The following is a 25,000-nucleotide window of genomic DNA, read 5'->3' on the forward strand; positions in this document are numbered from 1 at the left end:
TTTAATTAGCCCTCTTACGTCGATTGGACGTATTAAAAGTCGAGTCAAAATGTCTCCCGTATGCCGATTGGACGTATTATACGTCGACTCAAAAAAGTTTTTTTTTAAATTCGCGGAAAAATACTTATAGGCCTACCAGCCAAAAACTTTTGAATCAAGCGCCTTGGGGGATGCTGGGAGTTCACGGATCAAGGCGTTGTTTTGTTTACAATCGTTACGCAGGCGCGCAAGCGCGAATTTCTTTCTTATCGCACCAAAAAGTATCAGTGACATATCTCAAAAATTCTTTCTTCACTTTGACATAATTTTGCACCATTTTAAATTAGCCGTTACATGGAGTATTATAAATGAAAATGTGCGCAGTTTCATTTAGAATACAACAAAAAAATACTCATGATTGTAGCTTTTATCAGTTTTGAAATATTTTTATACAAATAACGATATGGGCCAAAATTTCAACCTTCGGTCAACTTTGACTCTACCGAAATGGTCGAAAAACGCAATTGTAAGCTAAAACTCTTATGTTCTAGTAATATTCAATCATTTGCCTTCATTTTGCAACAAATTGGACGTCTCTAGCACAATATTTCGATTTATGGTGAATTTATGAATAAACTTTTTCCTTGCGTCCGCACGGTAACTCTTCTGATAAATATTTTCGTGCGATTGTCCTAATGTTTGCACCATTTTAAATTTGCCGTTACATAAAGTTTTATATATGGAAATGTGCGCAATTTCATGCAAAATACAACTAAAAACAACCCATGGTTGTAGCTTTTATCAGTTTTGAAATATTTTCATATAAATAACGATAAGTGCAAAAATTTCAACCTTTGGTCAACTTTGAATCTACCAAAATGGTCGAAAAACGCAATTGTAAGCTAAAACTCTTATATTCTAGTAATATTCAATCATGTACCTTCATTTTGCAACGAATTGGAAGTCTCTAGCACAATATTTCGATTTATAGTGAATTTATATAAAAAAAAAAGAACATTTTCCTTCCGTCCGCGCAGTAACTCTTCCGAAAAAATCAGAAATTTTTTCGTGCGATTGTCGAAATGTTTGCACCATTTAAAATTAGCCGTTACATAAAGGTTTATATATGAAAATGTGCGAAATTTTATGTAGAATACAACACAAAATGATTAAAGGTTGTAGCTTTTCTCTTTTTTGAAATATTTGCATATAAATCACGATAAATAGAAAAAAAACCACGTTCGGTCAACTTTGACTCTACTGAAATAGTTGAAAAACGCAATTGTAAGCTAAACCTCTTACAATCTAGTAATATACAGTCATTTATCTTAATTTTGAAACAAATTCGAAGTGTCTAGCACAATATCTATATTTATGGTGAATTTTTAAAAATAACTTTCTTTCCCTCCATGCGCCGATTCTCGGCCGAAAATCTCCGGAATGTGTACGTCGCATTATCCTAATATTTGCTCCTTTTCATATTAGCCGTTTTATAGAGTTTCACATATGAAAATGTGCGCAAATTCATGAAGAATACAACAACAAAAATTGAAGGTTGTAGCTTTTCTCCTTTCCGAAATATTTGCATATAAAAAAATATATATAAATATTTTGACATTCGGTCAACTTTAACTCGTCCGAAATGGTCAAAATCTGCAATTCTAATCTAAAACTCTTTCAGTATCGTAATATTCAATCATTTTTCTTCATTTTGAAACAAATTGGAAGTCTCTAGAACAATATTTAGATTTACGGTGAATTTTTGAAAAAAAAAATTTTACGTCCGCGCGTTACGAATTCGTGCATCATTTTGTGATAATATTTTTCCGGTGTTGCTTTTATCGTTTTAAAATGTATTATATATCACTCCCTCAATAAAAATTTACACCGGTTGGGACATCAACAATGCCTTGAAAAGGGTTGACTCCTGCATTTATATTAGTTAACTTATGCACCCAATTTTGATTGTTACCTGCTTCAGCCATTTTGCCTTCTTTAGAGGGACTCTTATAATTCAGGATTCATCCCAATCTCAGTAACATTAATATATTCATCCCATACAAACCACCAACACAAAAGTAATAATGTATCATTCAACAATAAAAGAAAATTGTATGCACCAATTCCCAACACCACATATTTCCTTGGTAAATATCCCTCAACTCTACGGGAGGAGATCTACTCTTTCCGTTTTGAAGGCCAAGGTTATCAGCTGTTCGCAGCTGTTACAAGGTTAAGAGCTGGTCGACAGAAAATGGGAAGAGGCGAGCGAGAAAGAAAAATGTAACACGAAACATTGAATCTCGGCCGGTATTTGCTGAGTATAGCACAATCAATCTGCCAGCATCTCTCCCACTCACGCTCACATACAAAAGTGAAACATGTCGTACCGCATATTCCTATGTATTGGAATTAAGAACACCCCACTAATGTTCTTTGAATGTTGCAGGGACACAAAATTAAATACGCCTGTGCGCAAATTAACATAAGAAAAAAAATGAAAGGAATTATTTAACACTTACGTCGTCATTAAGGAATGGCACATTATATACGTTGAAGTCGTCTGCTATTTTATTAGCACGTACATATTTTGTTACACTTACGACTGCATGCAATTCTTTCACTTTAATCCCCTTAAGACTGCCCCATTTAATTATCATACCATAATCTCCGCTGTACAAATTGTCACACCTACACACACTGAACATTGCGACTGCCTTAGAAGGCTGTCTGACCCCTCGACTACTTGAATTTCGCTGACTTCAATGCCTTTGTCAGCAGTAGACGGACAATTGCCAAAAATATATAACTATAATCACTATTTCCTAACACCTACCTAATATCCAGAAACCTGTTAAGGAGTCAAAAGATCCCATTTAACTAAAAGGAGAGAACTGATAGCGAGACCTACCTTGGCTTGTTCCCATCACCTGTCATCCCTGTAGCTAGCTGAAAATTAATCATTAAAACTTAGGCAAATTCAACCAGGCGAATTCAACCCCCCAATACACAAAAATATTAACTTTATTTTCCCAAAAATAGCTAACATAAAAATGGAATAAAATGAATTAGAGAAAATCCAAAAGAAAATAATTAAACCACTATTACTCATTCCACGAAAGCATCATGTATATGATTATCCCTTTTATCCTCGCTTGTCAGAACACCACCTGAGTCTTTAGCAATACATGCAATATAATAGTCTAGAGAATTCATTTTTAAGTAGCAACAACAGAATCCATCTGAAATAAAGAGACCACAATTATCAGACAATGAAATGTTAAAGTATGTCAATAATTTTGAGTGTCGCACCACACTTCTCTTCTCAACACCTCTGAAATAAATGTCACAGTACCAAATGTTCTTTACCTTTTCCGATGGATCTTAGCACCTCCTCGGATCTCCAAAGTCTCTTGTGACCACTACGACAGTTTTTTGTCTAATTGTCCCATTAATTCCCATACTAGAGATTATACCTCATTCGTTTGTTCTAACATACGTATGGACATACACACGCTACTGAACGCACGAATGCACATGCACTAGTCTATTCTGTGTGTTTCCATTTCCCATTTACACATCCTCTTTAACTCACTGACATCACAACAATCGTGTGATTCCAAACTAACCAGGTAATTTGCACGCTCACATTCTCACCAATGCAGCCGGTAATATTATGATGTGTAAGCTTGTCTCGTCTGTTCCAATGTTTGTAAGCTTCTATAAACAATTGACACTTTACTGTTTTTCTGCATTCCAATCTTGTTCGCGTCACTTGTTATCAACCTGATTTCCATTCATTACAAATTTTGTCCAGTGCCTTTTACAAATATATTCACGGGGGAGTGCTTGTGTCTAGTCGTACACATATACACTGAAGTGTTGAACAATCCTTTTCCAGATATAGAATTATACCTAATAACAATTTGCAACAGATACTATAGATAAAAGGAAGATGGTGTGAATATGACAAATTCCTTAGACTTAGACAAGTTTCTTTAAAAGATTAACAAAGTGAACAACGCCAGTGACTTTTCACAAAAGCACTGTGCATGGTTATTTCTAAACTAATTTGAGGTTCGAATTCCACTGGTGACCAAACACTTATCAGTCGTTAATTCCTTTTAGTTCGTCGTTGGATTAGTGGTTTACGTGCTCGCGTACCGATTCAGTAGTCCCCAGTTCGATTACCAGGAGAATTTGTTTCTGGTGATTAGAAATTATTTTCTCTGTATAATGTGGTTTGTATCCCACAATAAGCTGTAGGTCCCGTTGGTAGGTAACCAGTTGGTTCCTAGCTATGTAAAAATATCTAATCCTTCGGGCCAGCCCTAGGAGAGCGGTTCATCAGCTCAGTGGTCTGGTTTAACTAAGATATACTTAGTTACTCCCGAGGTATAGTGAAATGAATAATAAACGATATATATATATATATATATATATATATATATATATATATATATATATATATATATATATATATATATATATATAGATATATATATATATACACACACACACACTGTATATGAATGTACTTGCGTGCGTGCGCGCATGTTTGTGTGTTTGATTGCTTGCAATTCTACACATAAAAAATAAAATGGTGAAGGAGCCTTTGCCCATTTATGGAGTTGTAGCTAATAACAGTTTGCAACTAAACACGAGTGAACTTTGTGGTATTATGTCAATAAATCCAACCATAAATTTCTCCACAAATCCATTCACGCTTGCTTTATGGCAGAAAGCGTCATCATGAAAAGTATTGTAAATCTTTTTCGGACATTGAAATTAATGAATTACCTAACACCTAGTGATTGTATAACTTATTTATTTGGATGTAATTTATTCATTTATAAAATAATAGAGATTGATTATATCTAACTGTGGAGTAAAAATGTATTCAATTACGATGATTTGTAAATGGATAATGTAGTGGTAGGCACGGACATGGTCTCGTAAAGTAGGTTAAAGGATACAAGAAAATGGTTTTTCCGCAGCTGCAAAAGCAAGAAAAGCATTAATAATAATACTAGTAATGATAATGATAATAATGATGACAGAAATTATTATTATTATTATTTTTTTTTTTTTTTTTTTGCTCTATCACAGTCCTCCAATTCGACTGGGTGGTATTTATAGTGTAGGGTTCCGGGTTGCATCCTGCCTCCTTGGGAGTCCATCACTTTTCTTACTATGTGTGCCGTTTCTAGGATCACACTCTTCTGCATGAGTCCTGGAGCTACTTCAGCCTCTAGTTTTTCTAGATTCCTTTTCAGGGGTCTTGGGATCGTGCCTAGTGCTCCTATGATTATGGGTACGATTTCCACTGGCATATCCCATATCCTTCTTATTTCTATTTTCAGATCTTGATACTTATCCATTTTTTCCCTCTCTTTCTCTTCAACTCTGGTGTCCCATGGTATTGCAACATCAATGAGTGATACTTTCTTCTTGACTTTGTCAATCAACGTCACGTCTGGTCTGTTTGCACGTATCACCCTATCCGTTCTGATACCATAGTCCCAGAGGATCTTTGCGTGATCGTTTTCTATCACTCCCTCAGGTTGGTGCTCGTACCACCTATTACTGCAAGGTAGCTGATGTTTCTTGCACAGGCTCCAGTGGAGGGCTTATTATTATTATTATTATTATTATTATTATTATTATTATTATTATTATTATTATTATTATTATTGAAAGATATTGCTGCATCAGCTGCATTCAACTTGTAAATAGTCTTCTCTATTTTTCTAATAATAGCTTTCTCTCTGCTACTACAACTGGTGAGTATTGTGCCGATATTACTCATGAGGAGGAGTCAATTTCAGGGATAATGGTTACAAATTTATTTATTTGTCACAGTAAATGAGCAAATAGGTCCAAAATATAAATTAATCTAGTGCCCAACGTTTCTCTCCGTATCATCCGAGCTTGATCACGGCAGTGGGTCGGAGTAGACTGTAGGTGCTGTCAAGATCTACTCAATATATAGCGGCAGGTCAGCAGGGGGTCAACTGCTGGCTGCGTTTTCATTGGCTGGTGGCGCAATGTGCTCCTGCCATTGGTTGAAGGAAGTTTTCTTCAAGACGTTTCTCGTCGTTGAAGGTCGCGCTGTTGCAGCCTGGCAGACCGTCGAGGCTGGGGCATGGCTTCCCTGGGCGTTGTGTCACGACGTCTCGCGATGAATGTGGCTGCTGTGCTGCTAGTCTCATCTGGTATTCTTGGATCGAGGGTGTCGCTCGGTCTGGTATTACTGTGATGGTAATTGCTTCATAGCAAAGAAAGATAAAGGAAAGGAGAACGCATTTTCGAGAAGTTCGGCAGCAAGGAGGCGTTAGCGCATTGTGTTGGAGGTGCCTGTTATTATGATGGTTCTAGAATTGGCAGGAGTGTTGAGGAACTCGTCAGGCGCCGTCTTGACTTGAGAAACGCCGCGATTATCAGTGAGAGATCAGCAGCAGCAGAGATCATCTGTGAGAGATAAGAGAGAAAGAGACCAACAAAGGATCAGAAGAAAAGTTGCTCTAGAGTTGGTTGGATTTTGGTCAAGCCATCTTCAGGAGTGGACGACCGAGTTATCTCGACGTTGAGAAGACTTCAGAGAAGAAAATGTCCTGCTAGAGGTTTTGGGGAGTTCCGGCCTTTCAAGTATCAAGTGTAGACTTTATTTTCTGCAATACGGAGTCAAGAGGACGTCTGCAATCGCCGAATTCCTTTTGTGAAGCCATCCCTTTGAGTCACTAAACTGGCTAGCAAGTATTTGAATTACCTCGCTGTTCTCCCAGTTCATGCAGTATAAGATTTTGCCTTTTTATGTAAATAGGAGATACCATTCTGCCTTTACCTATGTTAGTAAGCTTGTAAATAAACCTTTGTAGTGTTAGTGTTTCTTTCTATATTCGTATCCCCAGTTTCAACTGTTGGTGTTGAAATATTTTTTTTTATTTATTTCTTATCGAACCTGAAGCAGACCTCTCTCAGAGGCCGTAACATTGTGGCGACCTTGCTTAGGCTATCAACACTTTAACAGTTTGAAACGGAGAATATAGAAAGAACCAGAATGAGTGAGATGGTGAAAGAGCTTATTGAGTCAGACAAGCTCCTAGGTCTAGAGGGGAATGATCTCCGTGAGTATGTTGAAAAGAAAGAAAGAGAAAAGTATGAGAGAGATGAAAGAGCGGCTGAGAGACAGGAAAGAGCAGCTGAGAGGGAAGTGCAGCAAGCGAGAGAAGCAATGATAATGCAGCAAGAGAAAGAGAGAGAAGCAATGAAAATGCAGCAAGAGAAAGAGAGAGAAACAATGAAAATGCAGCAAGAGAAAGAAATGTTGGTAATGCAGCAGGAAGAGAGAGAGAAAGAGCGTATACAGGATTTGGAAATTGTTCGGTTAAGGGAAACTACTCGTAACAGTCGGACAGGCGAGAACGAAAATGAAGCCGATACGTTAGGTATGAGTGCAGTGCTAAAATTAGTACCTAAGTTCGACAAGGAAGATGTTACGACATATTTCATGTGTTTTGAGAAGTTAATGGAACGAGTAGGTTCTCCTGAAGAAATGAGGACTTTGTATTTGCAATCAGTTTTGAGTGGTAGGGCACTTACTGTGTATAGTTGCATGTCTAAGGAGGAATGTGATAATTATGATATTGTGAAAGAAACTGTTCTTAGCGCGTATAGGTTAGTACCGGAGGCGTACCGTAAGAAATTTAGAAATTTGAGAAAGGATGAAAATATTACGCATGTAGAATACGGTAAGAAGTTAGAAAGGCTGTTTTTTGATTGGTTAACTTCTGCTAAAGTTGATGATTTTGATGGTTTGAAGAACTTAGTGTTGTTAGATAACTTCAAAGATAACGTATCCCCTGAGATTAAGCTTTATATAGAGGATAGGCGAGAAGTGCCTTTTGCAGGAGCAACTAGGCTAGCTGACAAATATAGTCTAACTCATAATTTGAGTGTTAGTAAGAAACGAAATGATCCTTCGTCTGGTAGAGTACAAAGCAGTAAAGGTTTCAGTCCTAGTAATAGCAATGCGAGTAAAAGTGACTATTCCTGTTATACATGCGGAAAACCTGGTCATACATCTAAGGTTTGTAATAGTAAAATGGCATTTAGTGACTCAGAATTAACTTGTTTCCGATGTAATGGGAAAGGGCATTTAGCGAGAAATTGTGCAGTAGAAAGGAAGGACGGTAAGAAACCAGTATTGGTAGTTAACCTTTCATCAAGTAGGAATGATGTGATGAGAGAAACTAGGAACATTTTTGGTGAATTTCTGTCAGAAGGCGTAGTTTCCTCACTTGGAGGAGTAGATTCGAGAGAAGTAGTCTTGCTTCGAGACACAGGAACTGCTGTCTCACTGATTAGGAGGGAGTGTGTGCCAAACAGGGCAGAAATCAATATGGAAGAGAAAGTCATGTTAGGTGGATTTTCTAACACTTGTGTTCTTTGTCCTTTGTTGAAGTTGAATTTAGAAAGTCAGGTAGTGTCAGGAGAAGTGAAACTTGCAGTTGTGGAAAGTTTGCCCGTCAAAGGCGTTGACATTATTGTCGGTAACGACTTAGCTTTATCCAAGAATGTGAATCCTATTGTGAGGAATATTACACTGCCTGAAATGGTAGTAACTAGGTCGGGTTTAGATACAGATGTACACTACAGTCATAATTTGTTCGTGGATTCGAACGTGAGTAAGTTCGTGGATTCGAACGTGAGTTAGTTCATGGATTTGAATGAGAGTAAGTTTGTGGATTCGAACGTGAGTAAGTTCGTGGATTCGAACGAGTGTGAGTTCGTGGATTCGAACGTGAGTAAGTTCGTGGATTCGAACGAGTGTGATAGAGGTAGCGACGTTGATCTTGGCATGAGTGTGGCTGAGAAACGGGACTCCATCGATGTTGACAGTGATAGCCAAACAGAAGGCGTAGCTGTCGAGAGTAACGTAGTAAATGTACCAGTATCTAGTACTAGTTACAGTGATGAATTAGGCCCTAACATTTTAGATAAGGATGAGCTAGTCAAGTTGCAGAGAGAGGATGAGACTCTAACCCGAATTTTTGAATTATGAGCTGGATGATGATCTCGATGATGTGTGTAAGGAAACGATGAGCAAGGACATTTGGGAGTAAATAAAACTTTCAAGTGTATTAGTAGGGCGTACTTTTAGCCTAAAATGAAAAATTATGTAAAGAGGTATGTTTTAAGCTGTCATGAATGCCAAATTGCCGGGAAACCAATTCAAGTAATTCCTATAGTTCAGTTGTGTAATATTCCTTCAGTAGGTGAATCTTTTGAGAATGTATTTATTGATATGGTCGGACCTTTGCCTAGAAGTAAGGGTAGAGATGATTGCATAACTAATCTTGAGTATTATGAAAACAATTTAAGAGATGGTTGGGAACTAGCAGAGGAGAACGGAAGCACTTGGCACTTAGCGAAAGAAAACGCGAGAGGAAGTCAAGGGGAAACTGAAGGAAGACATGATCTTAGAGCAAAAGAGAGAAGTTTGTGTGTAAGAGATAAAGTTTTAGTTCTAGTCCGTAAAGAAGGTTCTGCTTTACCTTATAAGTTCGAAGGTCCTTTTTCAATTTTAGAGAAGAGGGGAAATGCACATTATAGAATTAATGTGGGTAAGAGTAGAGCAAAGGCAATAAATGCAAATTTGCTTAAGAATTATAAAGAACGCCCTGTACCTTGGCCGCCACCCGTGCCCTTGGTAATTGTGTCCCAGGAAGAGAAATTAGTTTTGAGAAAGACGCAAGAGGTGTCTTAGTCTCAAAGTTTTGAGCAGAGTTCAGAAAACGGAAAAAGTAAGAGAGGAGGATAATGTTATAGCAGATAGCCTCTCTAGAGTTTTCAGAATGAGTAGCCTAATAACCGTTTTCTGTTATCGCGTGAGCGAGTGTGTGAGTGTGTGGCATGCGTGTTTGACTGAATTAAAACTTTATGCAGAATTGTTTCCCCGCTGTTTAACTCTTGTTTCTCTTTAGAAAAAAAATAAAATCAGTTGATTTCATTTTTTTCTCTTTTGGGGGGGGGCGTGTGATGGTAATTGCTTCATAGCAAAGAAAGATAAAGGAAAGGAGAACGCATTTTCGAGAAGTTCGGCAGCAAGGAGGAGTTAGCGCATTGTGTTCGACGTGCCTGTTATCATAATGGTTCTAGAATCGGCAGGATTGTTGTGGAACTCGTCAGGCGCCATCTTGACGTGAGAAACGCCGTGATTTCTGATGTAATACCTCGTCTAGATTCAGCTAAGAAGTTCTAGTAATCTCTGGAGCCTGTGACGTTTGCCGTAGGCTCCGCCCCCAGAGTGCCGTATAAATACGAAGGTCGTAGCAGCAGCTGCAGAGATCGTTAAAGAGAGATCACCAGTTAGTCACAGAGAGATATCCTCAGTAAGAGCCACAGATCAGATTATCAGTGAGAGATCAGCAGCAGCAGAGATCATCCGTGAGAGATAAGAGAGAAAGAGACCGACGAAGGAACAGAAGAAAAGTTGCTCGAGAGTTGGTTGGATTTTGGTCAAGCCATCTTCAGGAGTGGACGACCGAGTTATCTCGACGTTGAGAAGACTTCAGAGAAGAAAATGTCCTGCTAGAGGTTTTGGGGAGTTCCTGCCTTTCAAGTATCAAGTGTAGACTTTATTTTCTACAATACGGAGTCAAGAGGATGTCTGCAATCGCTGATCTTCTTCTGTGAAACCATCGCTTCGAGTCACTAAACCTGGTAGCAAGTATTTGAATTACCTAGCTGTTCTCCCAGTTCATGCAGTGTAAGATTTTGCCGTTTTATGTAAATAGGAGATACCATTCTGCATTTACCTATGTTAGTAAGCTTGTAAATAAACCTTTGTAGTGTTAGTGTTTCTTTCTATATTCGTATCCCCAGTTTCAACTGTTGGTGTTGAAATATTTTTTTTTTTATTTATTTCTTATCGAACCTGAAGTGGACCTCTCTCAGAGGCCGTAACAATTACTTGTATTATTTATAAACATAGGTCTCCTTAAGTTGGTGGGAAGGAAGAGCACTTCCTGTGTCGTATTCAATGAGGGCTTCTCTTGCTGTATGAGGAGTGCCTCTAGCAGTCGCAAGCATCGCTGGTCAGGAGCCCTCCCTATTATCTTGATATTCTTGATAATACCGTAGCGGGAGATAACTTCCTGGTGTGCTGGATATGGTTTTTAATTGCTCCTTCTTTTACGTGGCAGGAAATCCTCTTGGACAGTTTCATAGAATTCATACCAATGTAAGAGTCGGGACATCCACGGACGGGGCATAAGAATTGGTTGACTACATTTGACTGTTTCAAGAGGTCTCTTGCTGGGGGGGTTGGGTTGTTCTTCATAATAAGGTCCCAGGTACGTCGATTTTGGTAATAAATTACAAGTTCGAGTTCTTTGTTGGCTTCGGTAGGGGTCACGTTCTCTTTTATTATTTTTCTCAAAGCATCTTCGTCCTCACGGTGACATGTGTTCATTCTTGCTTTGTAATACAGCTTGATCATCTCATGGGGGTGGGGCTGCGGTCTCTCACTCTCGCCGTACCACCGATCCAGCGCTGTTCGGACTTCTTTATCAATAAGTCGATTCGGATACCCATTATTAACGAGCATCTGAGTGACTCGGTCGAGTTCTTTGTGAGTGTCCTGCCAGGAAGAAGGGCCCTCTGAATGTAGGCACTGACTGTGGTGTTCTTGAACCTCACACGGCATTCGCTGTCGCCATTCAGACAAAGCCCTAAGTTTGTTTGCTTTGTATACACAGAGGTTTTTAGGCCATCGTCGGTCTTGGAGATGAGGACATCGAGAAAGGGGAGCTGGCCTTCGTTGCTGAATTCAACGGTATAATTCAGCGAACTGCACTGCTGGAACATGCACCGGACAGCTTCAACCTCTTCCTCATCCTCGGCTTGTACGAAGATATCGTCAATGTACCTTGCGTATTTTCAGTGTTTTCTAATATTAGAGAAAACTCTCTCTTCCACAGTGCCCATATAAAAGTTGGCGAATAGGACACCAAGAGGGGAACCCATTGCGACTCCGTCCTTTTGTCGGAACATCTGGCCCTTATGGGTGGAGAATGGGGTCTTCTTCGTACATATCTCTAGTGTCCACAGATATACTTCTGGGATATTCAGCTGGGGTGTAGAGGGGTCCCTGTAGATACGGTCCATAATGATATTGATGGTCTCGTCAACAGGGACGTTCGTGAAAAGGGATTCTACGTCCAAGGAGGCGATAGTGCCTGTTCCAGGGGAGTGTCAGATTTCTTCAAGGAATTCCGTTGAAGAGCACAGACTATATATATATCGGCTAGGCACGTAGGGCGTCAAAATTTGATTAAGGCGTTGGGCCAGTCCATTCGTGGGGTCGGGTGTCTGGCTGATGATGGGGCGGAGAGGGTTTCCATTTTTGTGTGTTTTTACGTTGCCGTACAGATAGCCAAGGCTGTAATCTCCGATGATGGGCGGGAGGTGCACGGCATTGGTGGCTGCATTGACACTGCTAATGATGTCATTGGCTTCTTTTTTTATTTCGTCTGTGGGGTTTTTAGTGAGGTGCTCGAACTTAGTACTGTCAGACAAGATGGCATCCAACTTCTGGTGGTGCTCCGCCGTCTTGATCAGAATGAAGGCTGCTGTTTTGTCTGCACGGCGCACAGTTATGTCTTCTTGTTGATGCAGAGCCTTTGCTGATTCTTTCATTTCACGGGAGAGGATACCACTATTATATGTGCCACATTCCATGAGGGCTTCTGCAAGCAGGAGGGGCTGCAAGGAGTCGGTGGCGCGGACGAGATTGCGGCTTTCATATTGTTGTATCGAATCGAGCAGCAACTCGACCTCTAGTCTCTTCTCAAGGGGCTTCGGTTAGGAGATAATATGGCAGTTAAGGCCTAACCGTAGTAGTTCATCCTGGTCCAGGGTAGGTTCATAATCTGTTAGATTGATGTATCCTTCTGTCCACTGTGGCATCCGGAGCTTGCCCCCATTAAGAAAAATGAGTTTCCGAGTGATGTCCCGCAAGAGTTTCTTCATATCCTTGTCTTTGAGGTGGGCGAGGCATACTTCTATGTTATGCGGGTAACTCAAGTCTTGTAGATTTGGTAAGTCTTCGTTCTGGTTGTCATCTTCTTCTTCATCAGGGTGTTCGGGTTTGATCTCATCTCCTTCACTGGAGCTTGGACAGATGAGACTAGCAGCCCAGCAGCCAATGACATCACGAGCCGTCGTGACACAACGCCTAGGGAAGCCATGCCCCAGCCTCGACGGTCTGCCAGGCTGCAACAGTGCGACCTTCAATGACGAGAAACGTCTTGAAGAAAACTTCCTTCAACCAATGGTGGGAGCGCACTGCACCACCGGCCAATGAAAACGCAGCTAGTGGTTGACCCCCTGCTGACCTGCCGCTATATATCGAGTAGATCTTGACAGCACCCACAGTCTACTCCGACCAACTGCCGTGATCATGCTCGGATGATACCTAGAGAAACGTTTGCCACTAGATTAACTTATATTTTGGACCTATTTGTTCATTTACTGTGACAAATAAATAAATTTGTAACCATTATCCCTGAAATTGACTCCTCCTGATGAGTAATATCGGTGCAATACTCGCCAGTTGTAGTAGCAGAGAGAAAGCTATTATTAGAAAATTAGAGGAGACTATTTACAAGTCGAATGCAGCTGATGCAGCAATATCTTTCAACAAGACTTGTTTGAAAGAGGGTCTCCTTCCAATACATACCAACATACGTCTGCATGACCCTTCACCACGCAACAAGAACAACACGAGGAGCTTCCAGATATCCTTCCTTCAACGTATGCTGAGAGCAAAGACAGAGGAGCACCGTGCCCTGCGAGAAGAGGTCATGAAACTGCGAGAGGAATGGGCAACCTTACGGCAGAGTAGCGAGCAAGACAACCCAGGGGACGATGAAGTAGCCATCTGTCTGAGCTCCAGTGAAGGAGATGAGATGGAACCCGAACACCCTGATGAAAAAGAAGATGACAACCAGAACGAAGACTTACCAAATCTATAAGACTTGAGTTACCCGCCTAACATAGAAGTATGCCTCGCCCACCTCAAAGACGAGGATATGAAGAAATGCTTGCGGGACATCACTTGGAAACTCATTTCTCTTAATGGGGGCAAGCTCCGGATGCCGCAGCGTACAGAAGGATACATCAATCTAACAGGTTATGAACCTACCCCTGACCAGGATGAACTGCTACGGTTAGGCCTTAACTGCCATATTATCTCCAAACCGAAGCCCCTTGAGAAGAGACTAGAGGTCGAGTTGCTGCTCGATTCGATACAACAATATGAAAGCCGCAATCTCGTCCGCACCACCGACTCCTTGCAGCCCCTCCTGCAGCAATATCTTTCAATAAGACTTGTTTGAGAGAGGGTCTCCTTCCAATATATTTATTATTTATTATATTATTATTATTATTATTATTATTATTATTATTATTATTATTATTATTATTATACCTAAGAGGAATTCATGTAATGGAGCGGTAAAAATTAAACAAATAGAGAAATAATAAGCAAATAAAGTAATTTTGAAAAACAAAAATCAATTCAAAGGACACGGAGATCTAAAGTATCATTGAAATCCAACTTATAATGACCATTTCATCACGAACAGACCACGTGACATACCCTCGTCTTGGTGTAAGAAACTAGATAAAATTAATAAAATTTTGAAAATTATAAAATCGTAGGATGATAACTTAGTACAATGTCCATTGCTAGATTTGGTATATAGACCCTGTCAATATTCTTTGTGTAACCTGTTCCAGGGAGGTTTTGGCGAGGGAAAAAATAATTGTGTTGGCTCTAAAAAATATTTGGAAATAATTATGTGAATTACTTAATATAAAAGGTGTATCCTGGAAAATAATTACTTGATCAAATGTATACTTTGAAAGTAACTTTTTCTTATGAGCATTCTGCGTCGGTTACAATTTTAATAATTGGAAAACATTAACTTTTTTTGTAGTTAGTGAAGCCATTGAGCATTCATCTAAAACCAACGAGATAGGGAAGAGAGATAAAAAAACATAAAAATTGGAGACGCCATCTGGTGCCTTTTTAAAAATAATTTTGGTTCATTACCATGAGTCATTCTTGATATATAAAGTGGCAGTTGCAATTTTCATGTTCACTGATGAATTCTGCTGCTATTTATTATTATTGATGAAACAATCTAAAAATTCCATTAAATTTCTAAGCATACTTGCACACGATGGAACACTTCAACATAATGAGAAGCGAATGGCGTTTATATGTGTATAAATCGATTACGGCTAAATAAGTGCATGTCTGCGCAAGTAAATTCTATGCTAATGCCAGACTGAAGCCAATTAAATTACCATCCTACTTAACCCTCTTACGCCGAAGCGGTAAAAAAAAAATTGTCTCCTGTGTGCCGGAGGTGTTTCAGAGTGAGCACGGAAGCGGAAAAAATATTTTTTTCAAAAAATCACAGCGCGCTTAGTTTTCAAGATTAAGAGTTCATTTTTGGCTCCTTTTTTTGTCATTGGCTGAAGTTTAGTATGCAACCATCAGAAATGAAAAAATTATCATTATCATATATAAATAATGCGATGTATGATAGCGCAAAAACGAAATTTCATATATAATTGTATTCAAATCGCGCTGTGCGCAAAACGGCTAAAGGTAACAAGTTAATTTTTTTTCGTTGTAATGTACACTAAATTGCAATCATTTTGGTATATAACACATTGTAAAACGATAAAAGCAACACAGAGAAAATATTATCACAAAATAATGCATGAATTCGTAACGCGCGGACGTAAACAAATATTTTTTTCAAAAATTCACCATAAATCTAAAGATTGTCCTAGAGACTTCCAATTTCTTTCAAAATGAAGACAAATGATTGAATATTACTATACTGTAAGAGTATTAGCTTACAATTGCAGTTTTCGACCATATCTGACAAGTTAAAGTTGACCGAATGTCGAATTTTTTTATATATATATTTTTATATGCAATTATTTCGGAAATATGAAGAGCTACAACCTTCAAATATTTTTCGTTTTATTCTACATGAAATTGCGCACATTTTCATATATAAAACTCTACGAAATGCCTAATATGAAACGGAGCAATTATTCCGAGAATGGTACGTAGGCATTTCGGAGATTTGTGGCGGAGAATCCGCGCGCGGAGGGAAGGAAAGATTTTTTTTTTAAATTCACCATAAATCTAAATATTTTGCTAGAGACTTCGAATTTGTTTCAAGATGAAGATAAATGACTGAATATTACTAGACTGTAAGAGTTTTAGCTTACAATTGCGTTTTTCGACCATTTCGGTAGAGTCAAAGTTGACCGAACGTGGTTTTTTTTCTATTTATCGTGATTTATATGCAAATATTTCAAAAATGAGAAAAGCTACAACCTTCAATTATTTTTTGTTGTATTCTACATGAAATTGCGCACATTTTCATATATAAAACTTTATGTAACGGCTAATTTTAAATGGTGCAAACATTACCACAATCGCACGTATGATTTTTTCGGAAAAGTTACCGCGCGGACGTAAAGAAAATGTTATTTTTTTCCTAAATTCACCATAAATCGAAATATTGTGCTAGAGACTTCCAATTTGTTGCAAAATGAAGGTAAATGCTTACATATTACTAGAATATAAGCGTTTTAGCTTACAATTGTGTTTTTCGACCATTTCGGTAGAGTCAAAGTTGACAGAAGGTTGAAATGTTTGCAATTATCGTTATTTATATGAAAATATCTCAAAACTGATAAAAGCTACAACCATGGATTGTTTTTAGTTGTATTGTGCATGAAATTGCGCACATTTCCATATATAAAACTTTATATAACGTCTAATTTTAAAATGGTGCAAACATTACCACAATCGCATGTATGATTTTTTTCGGAAGTTACCGTGCGGACGTAAAGAAAAAGTTTTTTCATAAATTCACCATAAATCGAAATATTGTGCTAGAGACTTCCAATTAGTTGCAAAATTAAGGTAAATGATTGAATATTACTAAAATATAAGAGTTTTAGCTTACAATTGCGTTTTTCGACCATTTCGGTAGAGTCAAAGTTGACCGAAGGTTGAAATTTTGGCAATTATCCGTCTTTATATGAAAATATCTCAAAACTGATAAAAGCTACAATCATGAGTATTTTATTGTTGTATTTTACATAAAAATGCGCACATTTTCATATATAATACTTCATGTAACAGCTAATTTACAATGGTACAAAAATTATGTCAGTGACAAAATAATTTCCGAGATGTGTCACTGATACTTTTTAGTGTGGCAAGAAAGAAATTCGCGCTTGCGCGCCTGCATAACGATTGTAAACAAAACAACACCTTGATCCGTGAACTCCCAGCATCCCCCAAGGCGCGTGATTCAAAAGTTTTAGGCTGGTAGGCCTATAAGTATTTTTCCGCGAAGTTTAAAAAAAACTTTTGTAAGTCGACGTAAAATACGTCCAGTCGGCACACGGGAGACAAAAAATGTCGACGTAAAATACGTCCAGTCGGCGTAAGAGGGTTAACTAAGTTTACATACAACTAGTATCTAGCATATGTGAATTACCCTAAACAATTAATGCAGACCTTGTTTCAAATTCACAAATTATTCGTACATCTTCGCTAATTATGATTCATTCAATACAAACCCACTCACAAAAACAGTATGTTTGTGGTTGACTCGTACAGACTACCATGGTCTGTGTATTCATGGACATCATGTGTCTGCTTGACATAAACATTTGCCTCATGCACCACTCACAAAACGTAAAATGGGAAAAGTTGGGTAAGAAAACAAGGACAGTCCTGGATAGGCAATGAGTGACTTGATCGCCATTGCAGGTATCTAGGATCATACTAGTCCATGCAAGACTTTCAATATTAGCAGTAGCATTGCCAGGTCATCTGGCAGCTGGCACTCTACATGACACTCAAGCGAACAATGTAGCACAAAATTAGAAGAGGACCACTATGAGTTGTACAACGTGAGTTTTAGTGACGAACTGTGAAAACATAACAAAGTATATGATGCTAAATGACAAGAAAGGAAATAATTAATGTTTCATAAAGAGCTAGAGAAAGGGAGTGACTTGGCATTCGACTCTGGATTACAGTGCCAAATTGCTTGGATACATAGGGTGGCACTGTACAAGGTTGGCACCAATTTCATGAGTGGCTCTTATAGTGTACCTGGGTATCCAGTGCCATTTACATCTTCCTTGGGCCTCTCCTGGCTTGATGATTTGATGGCGCCATAGAGAGTGCTGCTATTAACTACCAGAGCAAATTCTTAAGCTCTGTGACCGGCTGACTGAGGTATGTGAGAGAGCCCCGTCAGGGCCTCTGCTTCCGAAGGCTGAGGTGGCGAGGAAGGGAGTGTTGCTGGCATAGAATTCCCGCAGGTCACAGTGACCAACTCAGATACGGGTTGTGAGGCCACGTCAGGGGCTAAGCATTAGCTGAGGTCAGAGGAATCTGGAAATTACCTTACTAAACTTTGGGTTAACTCTCTGTCTGGTACTAGTAGCAGAGCCAAGCCTGGCACAGAGAGCTGGGGACGTATTGCAATCTCCTGTAGGGAAATCCATGGGGTGCTATGGTTCTTATACCAGCACAGGACCAAACACAGGAATTGAGTCTTGATTTGGCACTGACACGGTCATCTTGGTAGGGCTATTCGTATAATTCAACTTGAAATTTTTCCCAACTTCCAGGATGGATGGAGCGTTGAACTGCCAGATCATGCAAGTGCCACTGGCAGTAAGTTTGTCACATGGGATCTCTGGGAGGGAGATGAGCATCGTGTGCTTGTACTGTCAATAAGACAGGGTCGGACCCAATGGTTATCTTTTCAAGGTGCTCAGTGTCTGAACAAGACAGAGCCTGGCACTGCCCAGTGCGCTCAAGTTCCACTGGCAGTGAGATAAGTGTATATCTTAGATTATTGGCTTTATCTGATGGAGTCGGTCGGTGGCTAAACATCCTAGGATTTCTTGAACTTACTTGGGTCAGGGAATCTTATCCCAGAAGGGGATCATAACCTCCTGGGAGAGATTTGGCAACAGCCAACATGTAGATTCTGGATGTATGAGGCCTCATCATCCTCAAACGAACTGTGGGAAGAATAAACTTCACACCATTGATGCTTTGGATGGTTACGAGCTCATGTGGGTCAGCTTCAGCCCCATAAGGAATTTGGTCTTCTCGTATGATGGAGATCTGTGCACCAGTATCTTCGGAAGCTCGAACCTGGCGTGCGTTGGAATGTCTGTCAAGAGGTCCCACATAGTTAGGGCCTTCTACAGGAGGGCCAAGGGATGATTTGGCAACCACCAAAACAATGTTTGTTGTAGTCATTAGCACTGATTCTTGCGTGCCATACTTTGGACAGTGCACACATTGGACTGACACATGCCCTTGCTGGTTGCAATCTCTGCAGGCTGTCTGGCTGTAAACTTGTTTTGGTCCTGCTCCAGCAGGAGCACTAGCAGGATGAACTTGGGGGGCCTGAAACAGTGTATGTGCTCCAGGCAGGAGTAATCGTACCAGTCCTACTCAGGGAAGACTTGTGGCTATATCTGTTTGTTGTGTCCACTCTTCTTACAAAAGTGACAAATAATTAGCTTCGAAAGAAGGCCGTTCTTAGGGTGAGCAGAGATGGAGGTATGTCCAGGAGGCAAGATCTTTTTGTTAAACAAGTTCAGGTGTTCATGGTGTGTTTCCTATTTGTCTGCTAACCAGCAACATTTGTCAATGGTTGCAGGGTGCCTTTTGCATAAGTAAGTTGCAAAGGCACTGGGATAGAAGTAGTAGAAGTTATCTAACATGGTGCATTCTGTGATTTCATCAGGAGTCTTCTCAGTAAGAGACCCCAACCACTGCTTGAAATTCTGGGTTTTATAATACATCCAGTTCGTCCAGGACTGTCCTACCTCTTTGAGGAGATTGCGCCAGTGCTGCCACCATATCTCTGAAGTTATTTCATAGGCTATAGAGATAGCTCGCCTAACTGCAGTGAGATCTCCTTGCTCAGCAGAGGTCAGAGCTTGAAGTTTGATATAACCTTTTCCCTTCATGTGCTTATTCAGGGTAAGGGAAATCTCTGCAGGTGTAGGGGAAAAATTCTCAAAAACTCTCTCAATGTGATTGAGCCACCCCTCTGGCTCCCTGCCTGTCCAAAGTTGAATAAGCGAGCTCATCCCTTGGAAGATGGTATAGGGAGTATTAGTAGGGGGGGTGGTGGTACTCTACACTGGGCAATAGCTACAGCATTGTCATGGTGAAGACATTCCTTGGCAAGTTCATAAGTGTGTTGTTCCTCCTGTGCTTTCCTCTCTGCTTCCGTGACAGTGAGCAGTTTTTGGGCTTGAGCCACTTCAAATTCACGTTGTTTTTCTTCCTTAGCTACTCAGCCTTCTCCTTCTCCTCTTTTGTAGCTTTCTTGGCTTTCTCCTTCTCCTCTCTTGCAGCTTATTCTTGATGTCTCTCTTGCCTGAAGACCTAGACAGCAAAGCTACTACAGGAGTGTCGATGAAAGTGGCCCTTGGTGGGTACTGGACAGGTGCATAGATACAAGTCTCTGCAGACTTGGACATCAAAGCAGCACTAGCAAATGGCAGCTACGGCAGGAGTTTCAATGAAAGTGGCACTCCTTAGACACCAAACACGTGCAAAGATACAAGTCTCAGAAGACTTTGCCAACACAGCGGCACTAGCAAAAGTGCAACTATGGCAGGAGTGTCAGTGAAGGTGGCACTCGGTAGGCAACAAAAAGGTTCATGAATATAAGTCCTTGCAGACATAGACAACACAGCAGTACTTGCAATAATGCAGCGACAGCAGGAGTGGCAGCGAAGGTGGCACTTGTTAGACACCAGCCAGATGCATGGATACAAATCGTGGCAGACTTAGACAACACATAGGCACTTGCAAAAGTGCATCTACAGCAGGAATGTCAGCAAAGTTGGCACTCATAGGAACAAACAGTTGTGTGAATACAAGTCTTTTTAGAATTGGACAACACAGCAGCACTTGCAAAACTGCAGATTTGGCAGAAGTGTTGGAGAAGGGTGCACTCATCAGATGGGCTCTGTTGTGTCCAAATGCATCCATCAAATGGACTAAATGCACCTACAGTGCAGGTACCCCCAGAGTACGGTTCTCAATTGTTACAGAGTCTTAGCCTCGCAAATGAATACTTACAGTTAAACTATGTCTTAGGTGTGTGCCTAGGAATACATACAGGTTCAGTAAATACATTTATTGTAAATGCATTTCTTGACCCATGGTCACATCATCAGGACATCTACAGGTAGAGTGTAAAAAATTAAACGCATTTAGCATGCATAATTAAAAGTAACACACAAAGTGTAAGAAAACTTAAAATGAAAAATCAGTTAAACCTTGAGTAATCAATCACACTTAAATGCCTTTACACATTTACAAAAAAAATGTAAAATGAACATTATCAAAAACTAATTAAAAAACCAAACATAATAAAGAAGGAATTTAAAATGAACTTACACGGAAGAGCACAGGGCACACCTCTCAGATTGAAGTAGGAAAACGCACTAAAAGAATACACAAAATAAAAACAGAAGAAGGCGGACAAATATAAACAAATAATTGAGTCATTCTATTAACAGGGAAACAGCTCATTGTTGGCAAATTAACATAGGTTCAATTCTTTTGATGTTCAGACTTTCCTCACAGATAACAATTTTCTTGATGTTCAGACTTTCCAAAAGAAGCAGTTCTCCAGGTCCCTTGGCTTGGCGAATTCTTTTGAAGCTATCATATTTTATTGATATCTTGCTACCTCTAGTGTAAGATCATATATTGGAAAATGGATGACCAGCTTAGATAGGACTTCTCTAAAAGGTTCATCCACCAGAGTCTTGTTTTCCGGCGACTACGATGAAGTTGAAGAGGTGGATGGAGACGTTAGAGGTCCACATGTTACAAGCACCTACTCAGGCATGGATTGTGACGCCACACCGAGGAACGAGCTTCTGCTGAGGTCAGGAGAGTCTGGAAAAGACCCTACTGAACTTTTGGGCTGGCTCTGAGCTGGACACATGGAGCAGGACCAGATTGGGATCTCCTGAATAGAGATTGGCATCATACATTGGCACTGGCAATAAGGGAGACTCAGTCACTTGATTTTGAGAGGAGACATCACAGGCCCCAAGAACAAGAACGCCAAGCATCCATGTTTGTAAAATTTGCAAAAAAAAAAAACAGTATTTGGGCTCTGGGGGCCTTAGTGACCAGACTGGTCGGAGCACTACACTGGCCAGGCATATGCACTGGCTGCAGCTCAAATGCAAGCCTGAAATTAGCATCAGAATTGATGGAGACACCCATAGTGTAGAGCCCTTGACTGACATGGAAAGGGGGTCCTGTTCTAGGAGGAGGTTACCCTCTGAGAATATGGTTGGCTACTCCAATTGTACAAATCCTACTTTTGTGTGGTTTAGTGACTCTTAGTCGGGAATGTTGGCCCCAAACGGGCCTTTGTCTCACCGTATGAGGGAGATTTGAGTGCCAGCACAATAATCACCTTGAGAAGGTGCAACATATATAGGGCCCACAGATGGAGTCCTAAAGAGGATGGTTGAGTGGCCACCACAGCAACAAGGGTGGCAAGTGTCTCGCCATGTCAATCCCTAAAATTTGGGAAATGCCCATATTTCTTAGAAGTATGTCAGTAAACCTTATTATAATCTCTACTAGGAGCGTTTACAGTCTGGGTAGGCTGGCCATTCTGATTAGGGGTGGTGCTTTGACATTATTCTGACTTACGTTAAGAGAAGTAGAGAAAATCAAATCTCTGCTTTGTAAACTTCATCTAAAGGACACCATAAGAAATTCTCTTTATTCTTAGATATGCATTTCTCCTAAAGGAACTTCCCTAAATGAACTTTTAGGTGTAAGGAATACTCAAGTAGCTTAGAGAATCCGATGACTTGCAAGGCTATTGCCTTGCATGGATGATATCTCAACTATGACTGTTCTCTCGGCCTTCGTAGTGACAAGCGAATCCAAAAACTCGCGAAGAATTCGAGAAGTTAAGAGGGTATTGGGGCTATTGCAATTACATATGTCTCTGGTAAACAGTGACCATATGTATATATATACACACACACACACACATATATATATATATATATATATATATATATATATATATATATATATATATATATACACACACACATACATACATACATACATACATACATATTCGACAGTATAATCCAACTTTAATTTATCCTGAGAATGAAATAAATCATAAACGCGGGAAAAAATGATCTCTCTGAAATTCGCCTTCACTGGGTGAAATTCAGTTTACTTCAAATGATTTATTTTATAAGTGCTTTTAAAATATTCACAATGTATAGATATGAACAGAAATTATCTGAGAATAAGTTGCTAATGAACTGAACTGCATCCAGTGTATCTGATGTGTGCGTGCGTGTTTGTGGTTGTGTGTTCTTCTATGCTGCACAAAAACAAGAGCACCTGCAGTTTGGTATATTCATTTTTTTCCACCCTCTTGAAAATTTACAGTTTAATGTCATATTTCAAAAGAAAAGAAAAACGTCCAGAAAGTTAAGCTTCTGAACTTATGTTGATGAGTTGCAGTTCCTTTGGCAATTTCCTGTTCAAGGAGAAATTATACTAAGTATTCCCGTGCCGTGAGCAACGACCTCAAAAACATGACTGTGATCTATGCGATGTTTTGTTTAAGTTTGAGATGTTTCTAAATATATTACATTGTTTATGAACTGTCAGTCAGATATATATTCCTGTTCTGTATATAAATTAGCTTTGTTGTACTTTCTGCGAAAGCCTGTTAAAAAAAAAATAATAATAATTCATTCCAAGGTAAAGTTTTGTGTATTCAGTAAAAATCGATGAAATGAAGACTTGTTATTCGAAACTGTATTGTTTACATGGAATGTTCAGTAATGATTAATATTTTTTTATAGTAACTTTTGAAATTAACATAGCTGAGTTAATTACTTTCTGAGCGATTCTGGAGATATGTAAAATTATTCAAAATGTGAAAATCCATGTAATTTTGTTGACCAGATTTTGTTGTGCTGTCCCTCAACCATAATATTTAATAATCAGAAAATAATGGGAAAAAATAAACCTTTGATATGGCAGTTATTCTAGAAGGCGAGTGGGTGTCAAAATAAAATAGTATTTTTTAGATATTTCCATCATCTCAGTTTTTAATAACCCGATCTCAGCAGAAGCCAACGCATTTTTGAACGACAAGTAAGAGCCTACAAAAATATCTATTCCCAAGGAAAATCTGGAGGAAGTGAAAAATAAAAATGCTTTATCGAAAACATTCTTCCCAAAAAACCTTAAATTTTTCCATGACAGGTTTTTCTAGAGAGGTCTGAAAATTGTCGGAAAAACAAGACACGACAGCACAGGAAGACCACAGGGACAGAAGGGCGACGCCTGTGCTGGTTTCATTGTCTTTGGAATTCTCACCTCGTGAAATTCAGCCTCACTCTTTCTCTCGCTCTTTGTGTTCCTTCATTCTATGTTTACCTGAAGAGGATTTCGAAGGAAACTCATACTTTTTCACTTCACAACCTGCCTACAAAATAAAAATTTTTTTTGTCAGCATTTAAGGGTTGCCTTCTGAGGCTGGTTCTCCCTTCTCCCTTTTTCTAATATGTGGAGAGACGGGGGGGGGGGAGGGGGGGGGGGGGGGGTTGATTGTTGGGTCGGAGGATAGAAGTGGCGGGTGTCCGCAGTGTCGCAAGGTCTGTAGGATTGGTGTATACATACCTTCTGTATCTAGGTCCGCACGGCTGCACATTGGCCTGTCCCTTACCTACCCCGCTATTGAACTAGCTATCTATCTACCATCTTTTTAAGATTCATTTTATAATATTATGGTCTCAATTAACGATACAGAACAGCGCCACTGCATGCAAATATATTTGGATA

Source organism: Macrobrachium nipponense, chromosome 8 (assembly GCF_015104395.2).
Source record: "Macrobrachium nipponense isolate FS-2020 chromosome 8, ASM1510439v2, whole genome shotgun sequence".
Classification (NCBI taxonomy): Eukaryota; Metazoa; Arthropoda; class Malacostraca; order Decapoda; family Palaemonidae; genus Macrobrachium; species Macrobrachium nipponense.